Source organism: Ursus americanus, chromosome 5 (genome assembly GCF_024610735.1).
Source record: "Ursus americanus isolate L20-20 chromosome 5, mUrsAme1.1.p, whole genome shotgun sequence".
In the NCBI taxonomy this organism is placed as follows: Eukaryota; Metazoa; Chordata; class Mammalia; order Carnivora; family Ursidae; genus Ursus; species Ursus americanus.
Window position 1 is genome coordinate 46,726,246 of NC_142131.1, and position 20,214 is coordinate 46,746,459.

At 39.1% G+C, this 20,214-nt stretch overlaps 1 pseudogene; it reads left to right on the forward strand.

Annotated features, from left to right (window-relative positions):
* Nucleotides 1-13,771: 13,771 nt before the first annotated feature.
* LOC123790521 (heterogeneous nuclear ribonucleoprotein A1-like) lies at nucleotides 13,772-14,763 on the forward strand (annotated as a pseudogene).
* The last annotated feature ends 5,451 nt before the right edge of the window (nucleotides 14,764-20,214 follow it).

The window sequence follows — 20,214 nt, forward strand, 5'->3', positions numbered from 1 at the left end:
CTCCAAAACAAATTACTCCATAACAAATTACTCCAAATAATAAACCCCAGTTTATTATTTTTCATGATTCTTGAAATGACTGCATTATTCTTCTGCTTCATGGGTATTTACTGGGGCACTGGAATGGTGGACATACAAAATACTGGCATTTATGGTTTGCTTTGGCTAGGAGCTCAGCAGAGACTGTCCACAAGAAGTCTTCGTTGTCTATAAGTTCAAGAAAGTGCGTTCCATGAAACATGAGAGACTATGGACTATGAGAAACAAACTGAGGACTTCAGAGGGGAGGGGGGTGGGGGAATGGGATAGACCGGTGATGGGTAGTAAGGAGGGCACGTATTGCATGGTGCACTGGGTGTTATACACAACTAATGAATCATCGAGCCTTACATCGGAAACCGGGGATGTACTGTATGGTGACTAACATAATATAATAAAAAATCATTAAAAAAAAAAAAAAGAAAGTGCATTCCAAGAAATGAAAATTGCAGCTGTAGATGTTTTAATGTCTTAGCCTCAACAGATATACAACATCTTTTATGCTATATTCTGTGATTGCAATAAAGCCATAGGACCAGTCCAGATCTGAGGGGGAGAGGAAAAAGACTCTTTGGTGGAAGTTATTGCAAAAACTACATGGCCATATTTAATCCACAACAAACCCATATTAAGAAGGGTGTCCAAGGCTTTCAAAGGATCATATGAGAGACAGTTAACGAATATGGTAACATCAGCCTTGAGATAAGATGAATCAAGGAGACCTTAAGATGCTATTCAAATACTTGGAGGGCTATCTTAACAAAAGAAGAATAGACTAGGATATAGTACAAAATTTGAGAGTTTTTTTTGAAACGTGATAAGAAATTACAGGAATGTACCGTTTAGTATTTCAGTACCGAAATCAACAAACACTGGTTCGCTGAGGCTGTATTTACTGTAGAAAGGTTCTTATAATAGAAGAGAAGATGGATTACATCATCTTTAATACCTTTTCCAATTCTATGATCATAGATTCTAACAGCTTCCTTAACCTGAAGCTTAATTCAAGAAGAAACCATTTTAGAATTGGTGAAGCTTCTCATCTGCCATTTCTTGGACTCTATCACAAGCAGAATTCCTCAGCACAGTAAATGTTGATGCACAAATTATTTTTTTCTCTGGGTTCCATCTTTTTTTAAAAAACATTTTGGCTATAAGATAAATGAGACTATAATAATTTAAGTCAAAAGCAAATCTCCCTCATGTCCAACACCAATTTAAATACTTAAAATATTTCTCTTTTGAAATATTTAAAATAGCTTGCACTGTCTCACCAATACTTTAAAGAATGACACTTTGACAGATCCTGAGAGCTGGGGCTTTCAGGTTGACCAGCTGAATTAGATTATGTGAGATACATTACTCTGCTCTAGAAGTCCCATAACTGTACATTTTATTTCTTTTTTCTTCTCTCTCTCTCTCTCTCTTTTTTTAAAGATTTTACTTATCTATTTGCCAGAGGGAGAGCACGAATGCACAAGCAGGGGAAGTGGCAGGCAGAAGGGAGAAGCAGGGTCCCTGCTGAGCAAGAAGCCCAACATGGAACTAGATCCCAGGACCCTAGGATCATGACCTGAGCCGAAGACAGACGCTTAACCGAATAAGCCACCCAGGTGTCCCTGTACATTTTATTTCTGCCAGGGCAGAATAAAAGGAAAAACTACAGGAAACCATGGGGTTTGTGAAATTTGAAACGAATCATTTTAAAAATGGTCACCAGTGCCCTCTTCTGGCCAGTTCAGAGATGGCGCTACAGTTTGTCCCAAAAACAAAACAAAGCAAAGCAACAGACAATAGGTTAGTGAATATCTTTGTGCTAGGCACCCTGCTAGAGGAAGATAAGGAATTACAAAGTTAAAAAAGGGAAGGGAGGGCTTATCGTTTCCGGTTTTGATCTACTTCTCAGATGATAAGCCAGCTAAAAGAAACATTATCTTAAATGTAGGAGAAGGTGTGGAAACTATTACAATGGATTTGGGTGTGTGTGTGTGTATCTGGGGGAGGGGTTGTACATGGAGTGATGGCAGAGAATCAAACTGACCAATAAACTTGGAAGCCTTGCAAGTCTCTAATTCTCAGAGATTTTTACAGCATCCCTAAATATTTAGCAGTGTAGAGGGAGACTTTCAAGATTTGTAATGCCAGAAGCGTGATAAACAAGGAGACTTTCTGCAGAACACAGGCTGCATTAATATTCAATCCTCTGCATTTCTTAGCATGGATGCCAAATCCAGGACTTCCAAGACATTATCATTAACAATAGCAGATAGCATTTAGAAGGGACAGAGCTGATTCGGGTTCCAGTGTTAGGAGCCGGCAAGTTGCCATTCTGTCCCAAAAAGTAAAAAGCTGAACAGACTGAAAAATCAACAATTCTTCTTGGATCTGTCAAACTGCTGCTGCAAAATTGGACAGACAGCCAGGCAATTTCAGGCAATCACGCACTACCAGAGCAGAGGCTCATCAGTGGAAATTGCTATGGCACCCCAGTACTGGGGTAGGAAACCCTGAACTGTAATTGATGAATTGCTGGAAGCTTTGTGTGGACAAGTCTGAGAGTTAAAAACTCCAGAAGACTCCACAATATTGTAAGATTTATCTCCAGGGGCTTGACAGGATTCCTACAGTATATACAGAAAAATCCTTTGGGCTTCCAGCAGAGGAAAGGGGAAAAGGCACCATTTCAAAATGTGCCAGAGCATTCTGTTCTTTTTAACAAGGCATGCTGTTAGGGGAAACTTTTTAACTACAGCCTACCAACTGGGGTATTATCAGAGCCTAACTGATGTGGGGAAGAGAAATACCCAGCTACTACAGGCCATTTAGCCATCCTGTCCCATCTAAGTGGGGAGAACAAAAACTGAGAAACATTTGTGAAGTTCATGGTCTAGAGGTGTTGGCTCACTAGGACTGAGACCTAATCATAAGGCATAGAACACTTTCCCTCCCTCTCCTCACCACCACATTACTAAAGGCCACCTTATAACAGTCCCTTTTACCTAGTACATCATATCCAGGTATTAAAAAAAAAAAACGTAAAAACAAGGCATCCAAAGGCAAAAAACACAATGGGAAGAGATGGAGAAAGCATCAGAACCAGACATGGAAGTGATGTTGGAATTATCAGACCAGGAATTTAAAACAAGTATGACTAATACGCTCAGAGCTCTAATAGATAAAGTAGACAGCATGCAAGAAGGGCAATATAAGCAGAGAGATGGAACTCCTAAGAAAGAACCAAAAAGAAATACTAGAGATAAAAAAAAAACCCACTATAACAAAAATGAAGAATGCTTTTGATAGGCTTAGAAGTAGACTGCGCATGGCTTAGGATGGACACTCTAAACTAACTGATATAGTAATATAATCCCTGAAAACTGAAAAGAAAGAGAACAAAGACTGAAAAATGACATAGAATATCCAAGGACTTTGGGACAACTACAAAAGGTATAACATGCATTTAATGGGAATACCAGAAGGAGAAGAAAGAGAAAGGAACAGAAGAAATATTTGAAACAATGACTGAGAATATCCCCAAATTAATTTCAGACACCAAACCATGAATACAGAAAGCTCAGAGGACACCGTGTAGGATGAATGCCAAAAAACCCCTTCACCTATGCATAACATTTTAAAGAAAGAAAGAAAATCAAAGATAAAGAAAAACATCTTGAAAGAAGCCAGAGGAAAAATACCAGCTCACCTATAGAGAAACAAAGATAAAAATTACATCTGACTTCTCAGAAACCATGCAAGCAAGAAGAGAGTGGAACACAATAATTAAAGTGTTGGGAGAAAAATCCCACCAACTAAAATCCTTAGTGTATATATGTATATGCATATGTGAAATATCCTTAATGAGTGAAAGAAAGATAAATACTTTTTTAGATAAAAATTGAGAAAATTTGTTGCCAGTAGACCTGCCTTGTAAAAAGTGTTTTCAAATAGTACTTCAGAGAGAAGGAAAATAATATAGGTCGGAAACTTGGATCTACATAAAGTAAGGAAGAGTATCGAGGAAGGAATAGGTGAGGGTAAAATAAAAACTTGCATTATTTTTATTCTTAATTATCTAACAGTTCAAAATAATAATAGCAACCATGTATTTGATCATGCATATTTATGTATATGTATATATTATACATGTATTTATGTATGCTTATATATGAGTGGAATGAATGACAGTAATGACACAAGGAACAGGAGGGAAGAGTTGGGATTATTTTGTTATTATAAAGTATTCACACTACCCATGAGGTGGTATAGTGTTATTTGAAAATGGACCAAATCTTAAATGTATATTGCAACCTCTAAGACAACCACTAAAAAAAGTTTAAAAAGTATAACTGATATGCTAAGAAATGAGAGAAAACAGAATCATACAAAACGTTCAGTTAAAATCCCCAAAAGCAGGAAAGAGTAGAAGACAAAAATAAGAACAAAGAACACAGCCAAAAAACCAGAAAACAGCACTGAACACGGTAGATATTAATCCAACTATATCAATAATTACTTTGAATGTCAGTGGTCTAAATGCACCAATTAAAAGACAAAAGATTGTCAGGGTGCCTGAGTGTCTCGATTGGTTAAGCGTATGATTCTTGATTTTGGCTCAGCTCATGATTTCAGGGTCATGGAATCGAGCCCCGCAACAAGCCCCAAGTTGGGCTCCATGCTCAGCGTGGAGTCCACTTGCTCTCCCCCATTCCCCTCCCCCTGCTCGTGCTTGCTCTTTCTGTCTCTCAAAAATACACACACATATGCATATACATATATACACAAAAAAATAAGAGATTGTCATAGTGGATAAAAAAAAAACCACAACCCAGCTGTATATTTTCTACAAAACAAACAAACAACAACAACAACAACAACAACAACAAAAAAACCAAACACCCTCCTTAAATACAAAGACACAGATTAAAAGTAAATGGATGGAGAAAAACATACCATGTTAACAGTAATCAAAGCAGCTATATTAATTTCAGAAAGAACTGACTTCAAAGGAAAGTCATAAGAAATAAAGAAGAGTATTACATAATGATAAAGGGGTCAATTCTTCAAGACCACTGCCTTAAAAGTAATGAAACTTATTTCATTCCTCACTTCTATTTGCTAGCATAACTTATATCTGGGAGTTGATTAAAATTCACATAGAATTTTCACAAACCTACCTCACTGCATTCAAACTATTAATCTGTAAGGATTTCAAATACCCATTTTTCAAATGAGGACACTATGGTTAGTTGCCATTGTAAAGATCATAATATTATTCATTCAGTGTAGTTTATTCAGAGCCTACTACCAGGTGGACAGAGCACTAAGGAAATGCATAGAAAAGATTTTAAACCCATGTCTGGGGAGTTGGGATGAGTAGAAGATGGCTTCCCAGAAGAAATGAAATCTACACTAAATGAAGGTAAGTTGGTTCCTAGTGGTGAGGGACAAATTACAAATGAGCAATTATGCATTTTATTGTAACTACAAAAGGGGTCAATGAAAATGGTTAAGAGAGTTATGTGATCATTCTGCTTCCGAGTGAAGAACAGATTAGAAGATTAAAAAGCTGGCAGGAGAGAAATGACTGATTCTAGGGCTGACGCAGGCAAAATACAAGATGGCTCACCAAATATCTTACAGTGACTGAAACTAAGGAACTGAGCAGAAAACAAAAGAATTAGAGCATGCTGCAAGGCTACAGGAGCGGAAAGCACTCCCCTTGGCAGAAACTGGAACAATTTCACTAAAAAAATACACAATGTAGTACTGAATTATAACCAAAACCAACAATAAATATCCATGAAACTTTGTCCTTCTATATTGATATAAATAAATTATTGGATACATGAATAAATAAAACAAGAGAAGAGACAATTCTTCCTTAGAGAATAATTCAAAATAATTTATATAGATTCTCCACGCTCGAGGAGATGGAGCTTAACTTCCCTTCTCCCCTATGTGGGCCACATTTACTGACTTTGTGCTAAATAATAGACTGTGAAAAGGGATAAAAGATAACTCTGCAGTTGAGGAAACTAGCAAGTACTACTTGGACCAAGTAACAGAGTTTAACACCATCATGGCAAGTCATATGAATAGCACACACCCATGGTATATGGCGAGAAGGGTGTCTTATTTTTGTGATGCTCTCTCTCCCCATCCAAAATCCTCAGCTCCAGTCTACCCATGAGAAAAATATTGAACAAATCCAAACTGAGGAGATATTCTAAAAATGGCTAGTGCTCCACAAAACTTGTCCAGGAATAAGCAGGGTATATTAATAAGGAATAAATGAGAAAGTGTCACAGACCAGAGGAGACTAAGGAAGCATGACTAGTAAATTCAATATAGTATCCTGGATTAGATTCTGGGACAGGAAAAGGACATTGATGGAAAAAACAGTGAAATCGGAATCAAGTCTGAGGTTTAGTTAATAGTAATGTGTCAGTGTTGCTTCCTTAGTCATGATAAATGTACCAAGATAATGTAAAATGTTAAGAGTAGGGAAAACTGGATAAGGGGTATACATGGACTCTCTGTATTATCTTTTCAACATTTCTATAAATCTAAAACTATCCAAAACTCAAAAGTTTGCCTAGGATAGTAAGAGGTAGTGAGAGCAGTTAGGAAACTGTTTCAAAGAGTAAATAATGGTCTGAATTAGGGAAATAGACAGACACTATATCAGAAAGAGAACAGAGTCCATATGTTGAAAGTATGCTCAACATGACTTGGTGACTGTCAGGGGACAAAGGTAAGTGGTGAGGTACAGAGAGGAGACAGAGAATACACTATTGGTGAGTGGTCAAACCAACTCATAAATCCAGGTCCTCTGCTTCTTTGACCATTTGATGCACACTGTAGCACACAACAGAGCCCATCTGAAAGAACACAGGGAAATGATCTGGGCATGGGACAGAGTGGTGGAAGAGGAATAGAAACAGGATGTAGATTAAAAGATGAACTAGGAAAACTGGTGGTTGGTTAGATCTAGGGCCACAGAAAAGTAGCCACAAAAGATGCCTCTAGGCCTAAGATCCAAAATAATGATGATGCTCTCAAGAAAATGGGAGAAGTCTGGAAAAGAAGGATTGACATAAGAGATAATCAGATTTGTTTTATCAAGTATGTCTGAAAAGATTTCAAGGCCTCAGTGGAAACACCCCATGGTAGAATGAAAGCAGGTAGAGTCTGGTGACGTATACTATGTATCTAGAGATGTGAGAAAGACTAACAAAGGATCATTAAAACCAGCAAGAATGAATTCACTAATAAAATGTGAGAAGTTAGTTTAAGAGCAGTAGGGCCAGGGGCACCTGGGTGGCTCGATTGTAAATTAGGCGTCTACCTTCAGTGAGGGTCATGATCCCAGAGTCCTGGGATAGAACTCAGCATCGGGCTCCCTGCTCAGCGGAGAGTATGTTTCTCCCTCTTCCCCCTGCTCTTGCTCTCTCTCACTCTCTCTTTCTCAAATAAATAAAATCTCTTTAAAATTTGTTTTAAAAAGAACAGTAGGGCCAGAAATCAAAACCTGTTCCATTTATTTTAACTTTCTTGACATCCTCTTCCTCTTGCTCTGTTTGTTCCATACTCATCCTGTACTTCCTTATTTGAAATGTGGTCAGTTGCATATTGATCTTCTGTGCCCAAATACAAGCTTCTACCTTTGGCTATAAAAATTTTTCTTTGTTCTCATATGTCATAAAAATATTTTCTTTTCTTTCAGTAAACATTTATATTTGCCAACTGGAAGGCTTCCTTCTCCCCTGCTTAAACTCTTAGTTAATAATTCCTGTAAAGGAACCAGTGCCAGTCTGGGAGAAGGCAAAGCTGCTGGAAAGTGAGACTCAGGACTCTGTCAATAGGGAAGCAAGAATGGGAGGTGTTCACAACCGTGCTGGGTCTAACGGAGGTGGTCTGCAACACTGAAGGCTTACTGCTTAAAAAAAAAAAAAAAAAACTTAAGATAAAAGCAGTTTGGAAGTTTTCTATAAATTAAATACACAATATGGAAAGATTTTTACCAATAAGAGGGAAAAGAAATGGCAGGAAGTTGATCCTAAGTTTAACACGAGCTGGCTGAAGTAGGGCAGCAGTAGTAATAATAACCATGTATTAAGCCTTTAGTGTCATCCTCTTTATGCCCTGTGACAAGCCCATGAAGTAGATATAAGACCACAATCTCTAATTCATCATTCCAAACCCTACAGACTTCTGAGAACTGGAGGTTTTTGTCTGGTTTATTTTGTAACTCATTTGATAGCAAAGCCTATCAAGAGATGACTTAAGGCTATTTATTTTCTTTATATTTTTGTTTTGCTGCAGAATTACTACTGTGTTTGACCAGACAGTGCTACCCTAGACACCATGGAGTTTTCTGTAATAAACAGTATGAGCATCAAATGACTTTTCTAAAATTGAGAAAATATCTGAATTCCAAAACTCATCAGCACCAGGGATGTTAGAGAAAAGACAAAAAATTGAGGGTCATAAATGTGAAATTTTGCTGAGAGTCACACAGGTAGATCTGAAATTAGGTTGTTCTTCAAAGACTGGGCCTTCAATTATTATGTAATGTGCTGGAAATGTTATTAACTTAACAGGTGGCACCAGAATTTATCTTGGGGAAACTTCCATCTTTATTGGGAAAAGACCCTGAAAAAAATGATCTAGGTGTGGTATCGAGGACCTACATGTCACTTGGCTCCGTTTTAGATAAGAAAAGAAACTGGTTGTTTTATTCTTAAGTGGAAGGGGTAGAAAAGAAGAAAAAGGAAAAGGAGCAACCAAATATTTGCGGGCTTGGCTTCAGCTTGGGGGTGAACTGACCGAGAAAGACTACATAAAAGCGGCTCTAAAGGCAAACGTTGCTAAAGATTCTAAGGTGTGGTTTTTTCAGTATTTTGTTGTCTGGTATGTGATGTTATCTCTTCCGCCATTTCTTTGTAAATTTATTAAAGTATACTGTGCTCTCAAATGGTTAGGGTGAATGGATTTTTCCCATTTTATCGGGTACCTTTTTTTGTTGTTGTTTCTTTATTTAAATTCTAGTTAGTTAACATATAGTGTAATACTGGTTCAGAAGTAAAATTTAGTATCAGGTACCTTTATATTGAACAGTTGTGCTTGACTCCGGAGATGAAAAACAAAAGGTCATGACCTCTAGCAGTTTAGTAGAAGAGAGAGAGAAAAAAAGTGAAAAAATTAGAATTCCCAGTTTAACATTCTATACTAGAAGCATGCATAAGTGCAGGGTTTGCAAAGATAAAGGAGCAACTCCATCTGCCTAGCAGAGTCTCGTTATTCTTCCTATGGATCCTCAAGTGCAGCCAAGCCAGAGAAGACCATCTCCACACAATACTGAAACGTGCTTCTTTAGTAACTGTTATTTGGAAATCCACTACTAGGATCCCTAATGCTAGAAATTTCCCTCTTGAGCTCTACAGTTGCTTTTGCTATTTCTTAGCAGGACAAAAATACATTTTCTCAAGGTGTTTTCTTCCTTTATTACCCCAACAGGGATACTCATCACCTGTCTTTTATGTGTTGAACTCTAGAAAGCTCTAAGGAGGGTCTATGACATTATTTTCTTGCCACTCTGGTGAATGACTAAAGGAACTCAGAATTTTGAGCCTGAAAAAAAAAAGTATTTAGAATGGGCCTGACAGTTGTCTTCATAAACCTTTATTTGAAATACATCACTTCGCACCTTAAAACTCCTTTTAATCCCATGTCCACCTCCAGCAAAGACTCTTATTTCTCACTCTCTTCAGAGCAAAACTTCTTGAAACAGATGTTGTTCTTTGTCTCCAACTCCTCACATTTTGTTCACCTTCCAACCCACATATCCCTTCTGCCAACACCTAACATATAATAAGTCTATACATGTATTTGTTGAATGAAAAACTACATCAGTTATAAAATTTCAATGTGCTCTGAAAGCAGTGAGATTGAGGTACTTCCCCATCTGGCTTACCCCAATGAAGTGACAGGCTGAGTGCCAACAAAAGAACAGACACAAGAAAAGAAACTTAGCAGCATCCTATGAGGCGGGGAAAGAAGTACTTACATTTTGTGTGATGAAGTGAAAGTGCAGCTTTGAGTCAGAAGATAATTAATGAGATTTTAGACCTAATTACTAGAGTTTTGTGCACTGAGTGAGCAGGAGTGGAAAGGTGTGGGGGAGCTAGCAGACCTCAGGCCACTGCGGTGGTCAGACGGTCCTGGAGTAGCCTTCCAGGTAGTTCTTTTTCGAAAGCACAAAGACAAAATGGAAACATGCTGAGGAGGGAAAACTTGAAGCACTATCAAATGAGAAGTAGTTGATGGACTGGATTATTTGGCAGAAAGAAAATTTAAAGTGGACTAGAGATGTTATTAACAAACATTTGAAGGAGGATCATGGAGATAGTAAAGTAGAATTATTCTGAAGTCAAGGATTAAGATAAATTAATTGAAATTCCAAGAGAGGTTTCAGCACCAGTATAAGCAACTGCTGACCCTGATCTATCACCTGAAGGATTTAAGCACTGACTAGATAGATGCCCACTAATAGGTGAGATTTAAACACAAGAGTTAAAGTTGGAACAGATGAATGTTCTTCCTAGTCCTGTGAGGAACATAGTTATTCCAGAGAACAATTGGAAATCTTGGAAAGGCATGTTGCCACCTGACATTTACTTTGCCTTAAAGCTGTGTTGATAATAAAATAGTATTTACATTCCCTAAGGTTAACTATGAGGTGCTTGTGATGATGATGTTACCGGAATCATGAGGAACTTTGAATCTCAGTACCTCATTGACACTTATATTGCAAGTGCTCATCTCCACTATTGTCAACATTCTTTGACTACCAAAAAAGCAAGCCCAAGAAAGAGAAGAATATTTCAACTCCAGTTAGAGTCTTAGCAGCATTAAAGACCTATTTCAATGAGACCAAAGTGGTCCAATAGACAGGTCAGGGTGGATTTTCCAAAGCCATAGGATGGGCCTCTACAAAGTGAAGAAACATCATCCAATAGGAAAGACAAGAATCATACAGGGGAAGCCTGCATATACTGTGCAAAACAGTAAACAAAGTTAGTGCATCTATGAGGGCCAAATAGGTGTTATATAGAAAACCACATTACATATAAAGTTCAGTATGCAGTCTTTTCAAAAAACAGTGCTGGAATAATTGGATATTCACAGGTAAAGAATGAAACTGGGCCCACTGGATCTTAGACCACTCACAAAAATGAACTCAAAAGAGATTAAAGACTTAAATGTGAGCTTGAAGTCATGAAACTCCTAGAACAAAACATAGGAACATAGTTCCTTGACATGGTTCTTTGTAATGAGTTTTTGGACATGACACCTAAGGCACAAGCAACAAAATAAAAAAATAAATAAATGGGACTACATCAAACTAAAAAGCTTCTCCACAGTGAAAAGATAATTCTTCTTTTAACAAATATTTACAATATTACAAGTCTTTACAAACCATGTATCTAATAAAGGGTTAATATCCAAAATGGACAAAGAATTCATGCAAGTCAGTAGCAAAAAACCCAGATAACCCAGTTAAAAAAATGAGCAAAGACATTTCTTTGTGAATAGACATTTCTGCAAATGTCTGTGAAGAGATGCTCAACATCACTAATCACTGGGAAATGCAAATGAAAACCACAATGCAATATCACCTCATGCCTAGTATAAGGGCCATCAACAAAAAACCAAGAGATACTAAATGCTGGCAGGGATGTGGAGAAAAGGGAACCCTTGGGCACTGTTGGTGGGATGGTAAATTGGTGCAGCCACCATGGAAAATAGTATGGAGGATCTTCAAAAAATTAAAAATAGATCTACCATATGATCCAGCAATTCCACTTCTGGGTATTTATCCAAAGACAATGAAAACACTAACTTGGAAAGATATCTGCACCCTCATGTTCACAGCAGCATTATCTATAATGGCCAAGACACAGAAACAACCTAAGTGTCCACCAAAGGATGAACGGATAAAGAAGTGGTATATACATATATATATATACACACACACACTCAGCCATAGAAAATGAGGAAATCCTACCATTTGCAACAATATGAATGGACCGTGAAGGCATTACGCTAAGTGAAATCCATCAGACACAGGACAAATATCATATGATGTCACTCACATGTGCAACCAACCAACCAACCAACCAACCAACCAACAAACTGAAAAACAAGAACACGAACTCATAGAAAAAAAGATCAGACTTGTGGTTTCCACAGGCAGGGAAGGTAGGTAGGGGGAATCGGAGAAAGATGGTCAAAAGGTACCAACTTCCAGTTATAGAAGAAAGGTGTTAGAATCGATCCTGAGAGTTCTCATTGCAAGGAGAACATTTTTTCTCCTTTATTCTTTTCTTCTTTCTTTTCTTTTTCTTGTATCTATATGAGAAAATAGTTGCTAACAGAATCTATTGTGGTAATTATTTCAATTACAATTATTATTGTAAATATATTTACAGTATACGTAAATCAAGCCATCATGCTGTGTGCCTTAAACTTATACAGTGACATATGTCAATTATTTCTCAATAAAACTGGGGAAAAAACATGGTGCCTGGGTTGTTCAATCAGTTAAGTGTCTGCTTTCAGCTGGCTCAGGTCATGATCCCAGGGTCTTGGGGTTGAGCCCCACTTCGGGCTCCCTCTCCCTCTACCCCTACCCTCCCCACCCCTTGCTCATGAGCTCGATCTCTCTCGTTCTTTCTCAAATAAATAAATAAAATCTTTTCAAAAATGGGAAAAGATATCCCATAAGGCATATGAACAAGGATAGAAAAAAAGAATAGGATACAGAAACTTACCACAATTATGTGACCAACTAGTTTCTGACAAGAATAGCATTGCAGAGTGATAAGGAAAAATGGTAATTTCAATAAACGAAAATGGGTTGACTATCCACAAATCCATGTTTAAAAAACTGAATTTTGCAACCTACTTACATCAGCCACAAAAATTAATTACAATGGATTGCAGAGCTTCTAGGATTACATAAAATATCCTCACAATCTTGGGGTGGGAAAAATTTTCTTAAATATGATACAAGAAAGACTAACATTAAAGGAAAAGATTGCTAAACTGGACTCAAGAACATTTTTTCCATCAAAAGATATTATTAAGAGGATTAAAATGTAAGCTACTCAGTAGAAGTTAACTATAACACATATATCTAAGGAAACTGAAGCTGGCAGAGTAAAGAGACCTTGCAAAAACTTCAGACAGATTTTCAGTAGCAGGTGCCTGGGTGGCTCAGTCGGTTGGGCATTTGCCTTTGGCTCGGGTAGGGATCTCAGGATCCTGGGACAGAGCATCGCAGCGGGCTCCCTGCTCAGTGGGGAGTCTGCTTCTCTCTCTCTCCTCCTGCCCCTCCACCCCCTCAAATGAATGAATAAAGTCTTTTTAAAAAAAAAGAAAGAAAGTGGGGCTCCTGGGTGGCACAGCGGTTAAGCGCCTGCCTTCGGCTCAGGGCGTGATCCCGGCATTATGGGATCGAGCCCCACATCAGGCTCCTCCACTATAAGCCTGCTTCTTCCTCTCCCACTCCCCCTGCTTGTGTTCCCTCTCTCGCTGGCTGTCTCTATCTCTGTCAAATAAATAAGTAAAATCTTAAAAAAAAAAGAAAGAAAGAAAGAAAGAAAGCTTTTCTGCCCATGGACTCCGCAGAGTAAGCATCATTAAAATCTCCCCTCCCACTGACGTCATGTCTAAGTCAGTCCCCGAAAAGCCTGAACAGCTGCGGAAGCTCTTCATCAGAGGTTTGAGCTTTGAAACAACCGATGAGAGTCTGAGGAGCCATTCTGAGCAATGGGGAGTGCTTACAGACTGGGTGGTAATGAGCGATCCAAACACCAGGCGCTCCAGAGGCTTGGGTTTGTGGAGGAGGTGGATGCAGCCATGAATGCAAGGCCACACAAGGTGGACAGAAGAGTTGTGGAACCAAAGAGGGCTGTCTCAAGAGAAGATTCTCAAAGACCTGGTGCCCACTTAACTGTGAAAAAGATTTTTCTTGGTGCCATTAAAGAAGATGCTGAAGAACAGCATCTAAGAGATTATTTTGAACAGTATGGGAAAACTGAAGTGATTGAGATCATGACGGACCAAGGCAGTGGCAAAAAGAGAGGTTTTGCTTTTATAACATTTGATGACCATGACTCTGTACACAAGACTGTCATTCAAAAATACCATACTGTGAATGGCCACAACTATGAAGTACGGAAAGCCCTATCTAAGCAAGAGATGGCTAGTGCTTCATTCAGCCAAAGAGGTCAAAGCAGTTCTGGAAACTTTGGTTGTGGTTATGGAGGTAGTTTTGGTGGGAATGACAACTTTGGTCATGAAGGAAACTTCAGTCAGTGAGGTGGCTTTGGGGGCAGTCAAGGTGGTGGATATGATGGCAGTGGGGATGGCTATAACAGACGTGTAATGACGGAAGCAACTCTGGAGGTGACAGAAGCTATAACGATTTTGGCAATTGCAACAATCAATCCTCAAATTTTGGACCCATGAAAGGAGGAAATTTTGGAGGCAGAAGCTCTGGCCCCTATGGTGGTGGAGGCCAATACTTCGCCAAACCACAAAACCAAGGTGGCAATGGTGGTTCCAGCAGCAGCAGCAGTATCCACGGCAGTAGCAGAACGTTTGAATCACTGCCAGGAAACAAATCTTAGCAGAAGAGGAGAGCCAGAGAAGTGACAGGGAAGCTACAGGTTACAACAGATTGGTGAACTCAGCTAAGCACAGTGGTGGCAGGGCCTAGCTGCTACAAAGAGGACATGTTTTAGACAATACTCATGTGTCTGGGCAAAAAACTTGAGGACTGTCTTTGTGACTAACTGTATAACAGGTTATTTTAGTTTTTGTTCTGTGGAAAGTGTAAAGCATTCCAACAAAGGGTTTTAATGTAGTTTTTTTTTTTTTTTGCACCCATGCTGTTGATTGCTAAACAGTTTGATCATGACCTGAATAAATGTATCTTTAAAACAAAAATAAAAACAAGAGACCACTAGAGAGCTGACAGACCTGGTTAAGCATCCAACTCTTGATTTTGGCTCAGGTCATATCTCAGCATCCTGAAACGGAGCCAGGAGTTGGGCTCTGCGCTGGGCTTGGAACATGCTTAAGTTTTGCTCTCTCCCTCTTTCTCTCTCCCTCTCCCTACCCTATGCACGTGCTTCTCTCTCTAAAAAAGAAAAAAAAAGAAAGTCATGAAGTTCCGCAAATAATGAAAAATAAGACGGGAGTGTTACGATATAGCTAAGTCAGAGATCTTCACATGTCAGGCTAAATATGTTAGGCTCCATGTCACTAGTTTCTGTCATTTCTCTTACCAGTCAAACCTTGGGCACAGGATGTGAAAATCAACAGGTGCTCAAGCAACATCCCCATTCCAGCAAGTATTATCAGCACCCATTAGAACAGTTCTCTTAAGTTTTGTCACCACTCTTTATTCAGGTGAGTAATGAGTCCTTGAAACAGAAGGGAGTAGGTCATAGTATGTTTGCTGAGCTCCTGAAGACATGCACACAGAAATATGTACACAAAGAAGAAAAGAAGACAGATGGAGAGATTTACACAAGGTTAGGCCATGTAGACTCACTAAATATGACTAACAGCCTAGCAGGGCAGGAGAGTTGTTCCAGCCAAGGCCTATCCCATCTCATCCCTCAGGGCAAACAATATTTATTCTGTCAAGACAGCAATCATATAAAGCCTTAATATATTATCCACTTATTTCCAATCCGTGGAAGAATCATATTATTACCAGCTAGTAACGATTATTCCAGTGGAAATGGAGGATAATATTTTTGCACAGTATTTATTTGCTTTTCTGCATTTATTTTTCACACCAAATGAATATATCATGACACACATTTTTGTAGCTGAGGATTTACCCAGAGTAACATCACAGTTGAAATGGCAGACTTGTAACTGCCACCAAGTGTGCCTCTTCATGTCCACTGCAACTTACTACCTCCAAAGAGCCACTTCCCATCACAATTTTAGGACTAGTCTCTAACAGGAATTTTCTCCTACTTTTATAGCAATTAAGAAAACAAGATTGTATGAGGGCACAGGATATTACTGTACTTAAGTGGTTTTCAAAATGCAAGTCAGAATTGGTGAATTATGAGATAGAATATAATAGAGGGCACCGAGAGTCATCCCATATAATAAGGCTACGTTTTGTTTCTTAACAATTTTATTGGTCTACACATATGTAAGCTATAACACAAAATTTATTTTTTGCTTTGGGTACACAGTCAAAATATTTAAAAATCAAGGTTTGGTGCAAAGAGCCCAGGGTTTGGCATGAGACAGGTCTAAATCTGAATGTTATTACTGCTGGTATCATTACCTAAAGAGTTCCTGCAATGAGATCCCAGCAAATTCCCTTCTCCTCAGACTGCTAATGAAACCAATGAAAAATACCTTCTCTCAAATATTAACTCCCCTCACAGTGGCTATTAGAACCTTATTACTGTCAACCAAACTGCTACTTAAATTATGAAAAGAAAACTATGAAAAGAAAAAAATTTCACTCATTCAACCTGTATCTATCAATGCTTAGCCTAAACTCCATAAACATAGAAATCAAAATCTATTTCCCTAGCAGTTAAGCCAGGGCTTTTAAATATGAGGAACTCAGCAGGTATCTGAATTATAACGATGGCTAAATAAATAAAACACTGAGTGAACCAGTAAGTGACTATCTGTTGCAGGCGAGAGAAACAGAAATGAACAAGGCATAGATCTGGGTCTTCAAGAAAAGAAGCATACGCATGTACTACTTTATTCATGTTTTCAGCAAATATTTATTCAGAACTTTCTATTTACCAGGCACTCGGCAAGGTACTGCAGTTACAAAGCAACCATATTTGCTCCCTAAAGGGAAAAGGATATTACATAATACTCATATAAACAGCCATAGAATAAAATTAAAGTGTGATGCAGGGTATCATGAAATAATGTAACAACAAGCCCTAGTGTACATGCCGAACAGAGTGAGGAAAGACTTGGAAAAGCAGCTCCATGAGAAAATTATATTTAGCCTGAGTTTAGGAGGTTAAAACCTAAAAACTATTTTTTCCTGTGGAGAGTAGCTTTGAGGAAGAAATAACAGTAGATACTGTCTTGAAGGAAATTTCAGAAAGCCAAAGGGGACTTCAAAAGTTAATCTACATCTCTCAAGGCCAGATTTACCCTCAGGGAGGGACACAGACAATGATGCCATCATCTTTGATATGTCGGTATAAAATGATGGAAGCATTCAACATTGAGGTTATTTCAGATACAGATTCAAGAAGAGAACTTGGTAATAAATTAAGTTTGGAAGGTGGTACAAGGTAAGGGCAAAAGGAGGCAGTAAGGGGAACACTTAGGTTTTGGCTGAATCAACCTGTTGGAAGGCAGAGAAGCAAAGGGGAGACTGAAAAGTGTTTGTGGTGAGTGATCAAAGTATTATATGGGAGATGTCACATTTGAAGTGCCCATAGGATGTCCAAACAGTCAAGAAGGCTCTTAATACCTGGTCTGAAGATCCAAGCGCAGACCTAGGAAAGAGATACATATCTGAGGATTTTATAAAGATATAATTTAAGTGATGTGAATGAATGAGTTCACCTAAGGAAAATGAAAAGTGAGACATGAAGAGGGCGCAGGACCAATACGTGAGAAACTCCAAGTCTTCACTCATTAGAGGAAGAGGAGGCAATAAGGAGGACGAAGATGATATGGGAATGCAGAAGGTATGAGGAAATGCAGAGGACTATGAAGTTATGAAACCCAAGAAAATAAATTATATCGAGCGGCAAGTAGGTTAAGCATCTGACTTTTTTTTTTTTTTTAAAGATTTTATGTATTTATTTGACAGATAGACAGCCAGTGAGAGAGGGAACACAGGCAGGGGGAGTGGGAGAGGAAGAAGCAGGCTCCCAGCGGAGGAGCCTGGTGTGGGGCTCGATCCCAGGACTCCGGGATCACACCCTGAGCCGAAGGCAGAGGCTTAACAACTGAGCCACCCAGGCACCCCAAGCATCTAACTCTTGATTTTAGCTCAGGTCATGATCTCGGGGGCCGGGGATCAAGCTCCGAGTCGGGCTTTGTGCTCAGTGGGGAGTCTGCTTGTCTCTCTCCCTCTGCCACCCCCCACCTCTTTCTCTCTCTCTCAAATAAATAACTAAATCTAAAAAAAAAGAAAAAAGAAAAGGAATGATATGGAGTGTGATCAAGTGTAAAGAATTAGAGGTGAAAAATTGTCCATGGAATTAATTGATTTGAATTAGTGACCAAAACAGTAAGTTCAGTGGCAGTTGAGAGGCAGGAGGAAGCTAGGATGGTGAAGGTTGAAGCATAAATGGAAGATGGGGGAACCAATCATACACAGTTTCAATAGTGTGTTATGTGTTGCATTCAACCACATTCAAAACACCACGGCAGGCCAGAATAAGCAGATGTTTTCCAATAAGAAACAACATTTGAAGTGAATCTTAAAGACAGAGGAAGAATTCACTGATGCATAAGGATAAAGAAGAACATTCTGGTGAGATGGAACAGCATTATAAATTCTGGGAAAAATAACAACAATGAAATTATAGTGATGGCTAGTATTTCTAAGTGTTTACCATGTGCCAGAAACTGTTGCAAACACTTTACGTGTATTAAGTTTGCCTGAACTACAGAGTCAACCTCTTCCTTCCACTTCCACCATCAGCTCTTGGATGGACTAGTACAGGAGCCAAGTAGTTAGTTTTCCTGCTGCTGCCCTTGCCTTCAAGTTTATTCTCTTAAGCAGATAAAATAACCTTTTAGGATGAATGCCATATCATGTCATTCCTGTGCCACAGCTCTCTAATGGCTTTCCCTTTGGTTCCAAACCAAAGTCCTTACTACAGACTACCCAGCCCTTCACCATCCAGGCCTCACTGCTTCCTTTACCTCACTGCCTAGGTTGTCCTCCCATCAGTATGCTCCAGCCAGATTATCAATCGCCCTGGATGTTTGTCAAACAGGTCAAGCAAGTTTTTGCCTAAGAGCCTTCACCCTCACTGTTCTCTCTGGAGTGCGTGTTCTTGGATATTGTCATGGTTCAATTCTTCACTTCCTTCACATCTCTGTTCAAACGTCACTTAACCAGCCAGGCCTTCTCTAACCATAACAACTATCTCCTGATCCTCCAGCACCCTTATCCTTTTTATCCTTTTTCTCCATAATATTTATCACAATCTGATATACTTTATAATTATCAGATGACTTTCTTATTGCCTGTCTCCCCCAACTAAAATGCAACGGAGGCTCCACGAGGGCAGGGACTGTCATTTTTACTCACTGATGTATCCCCAGACACGAGCACAGTTCAAGACCAGGGAGGAGCTGAGATTTTACCCTACTTGGAAGCTAACGAGTTAGCCTGCCACAGTTAAAGGGATACTGGCAGAAGACACAGGCTGCTGAGTCAGAGACAAGGGACTTAATTATTCAATAGCAACAGCCAGAGTGCCAGTGTCATCTGGTTTCCCAAGCCCCAGTTTCTACAGGGTGACATGACGAGCAAGGACCGAGTGGTACCTACAGAGAAAGTGCACTGTGCTCCATGAGAAGGATGCCATGCTTTTTAAAAATCCCTGATCTTTTTTAAAGGGCACCACGCCCGCCTAATCTTTGCACTGGTGAGAGATATTATCTTTATTATAATGAACAGGAAACAAACCTCCCCTGTGCTCCAGAGAGAAACATTACTCCACCTTCCAAGTCCATTTGTTGTACAAACTCTTGAAAAGAGCAACTGAGGCACAGGCAGTCAGTGCTTCTCTTCACAAGACAGGCAGAAACCCAAGAGAGAATCGAAAACTGTTTCCCAATAACACGCGGTAGAATACTAACGCTTGAATGAAAGATAAACACTTTGAGTTAAGTGCTATTATTATTTCAGATCTCAGATGAATAAAGTGAAGCACAGCAAGAGTGAACCACCTGTCCAAGAATACAGAGCTAGTAAGTGTCTGGCGAGCATAACCCAGCCCCGGAACACTCATATACACCTTAGGGACCTGAGCCCTCTCTAACTCCAACCTGTCTGTCAGCTAGGTTGGAGTTAGTGACTTTGTGAATGAACGACAGAACAAAAGAAAAGAGAAAGAATAAAAA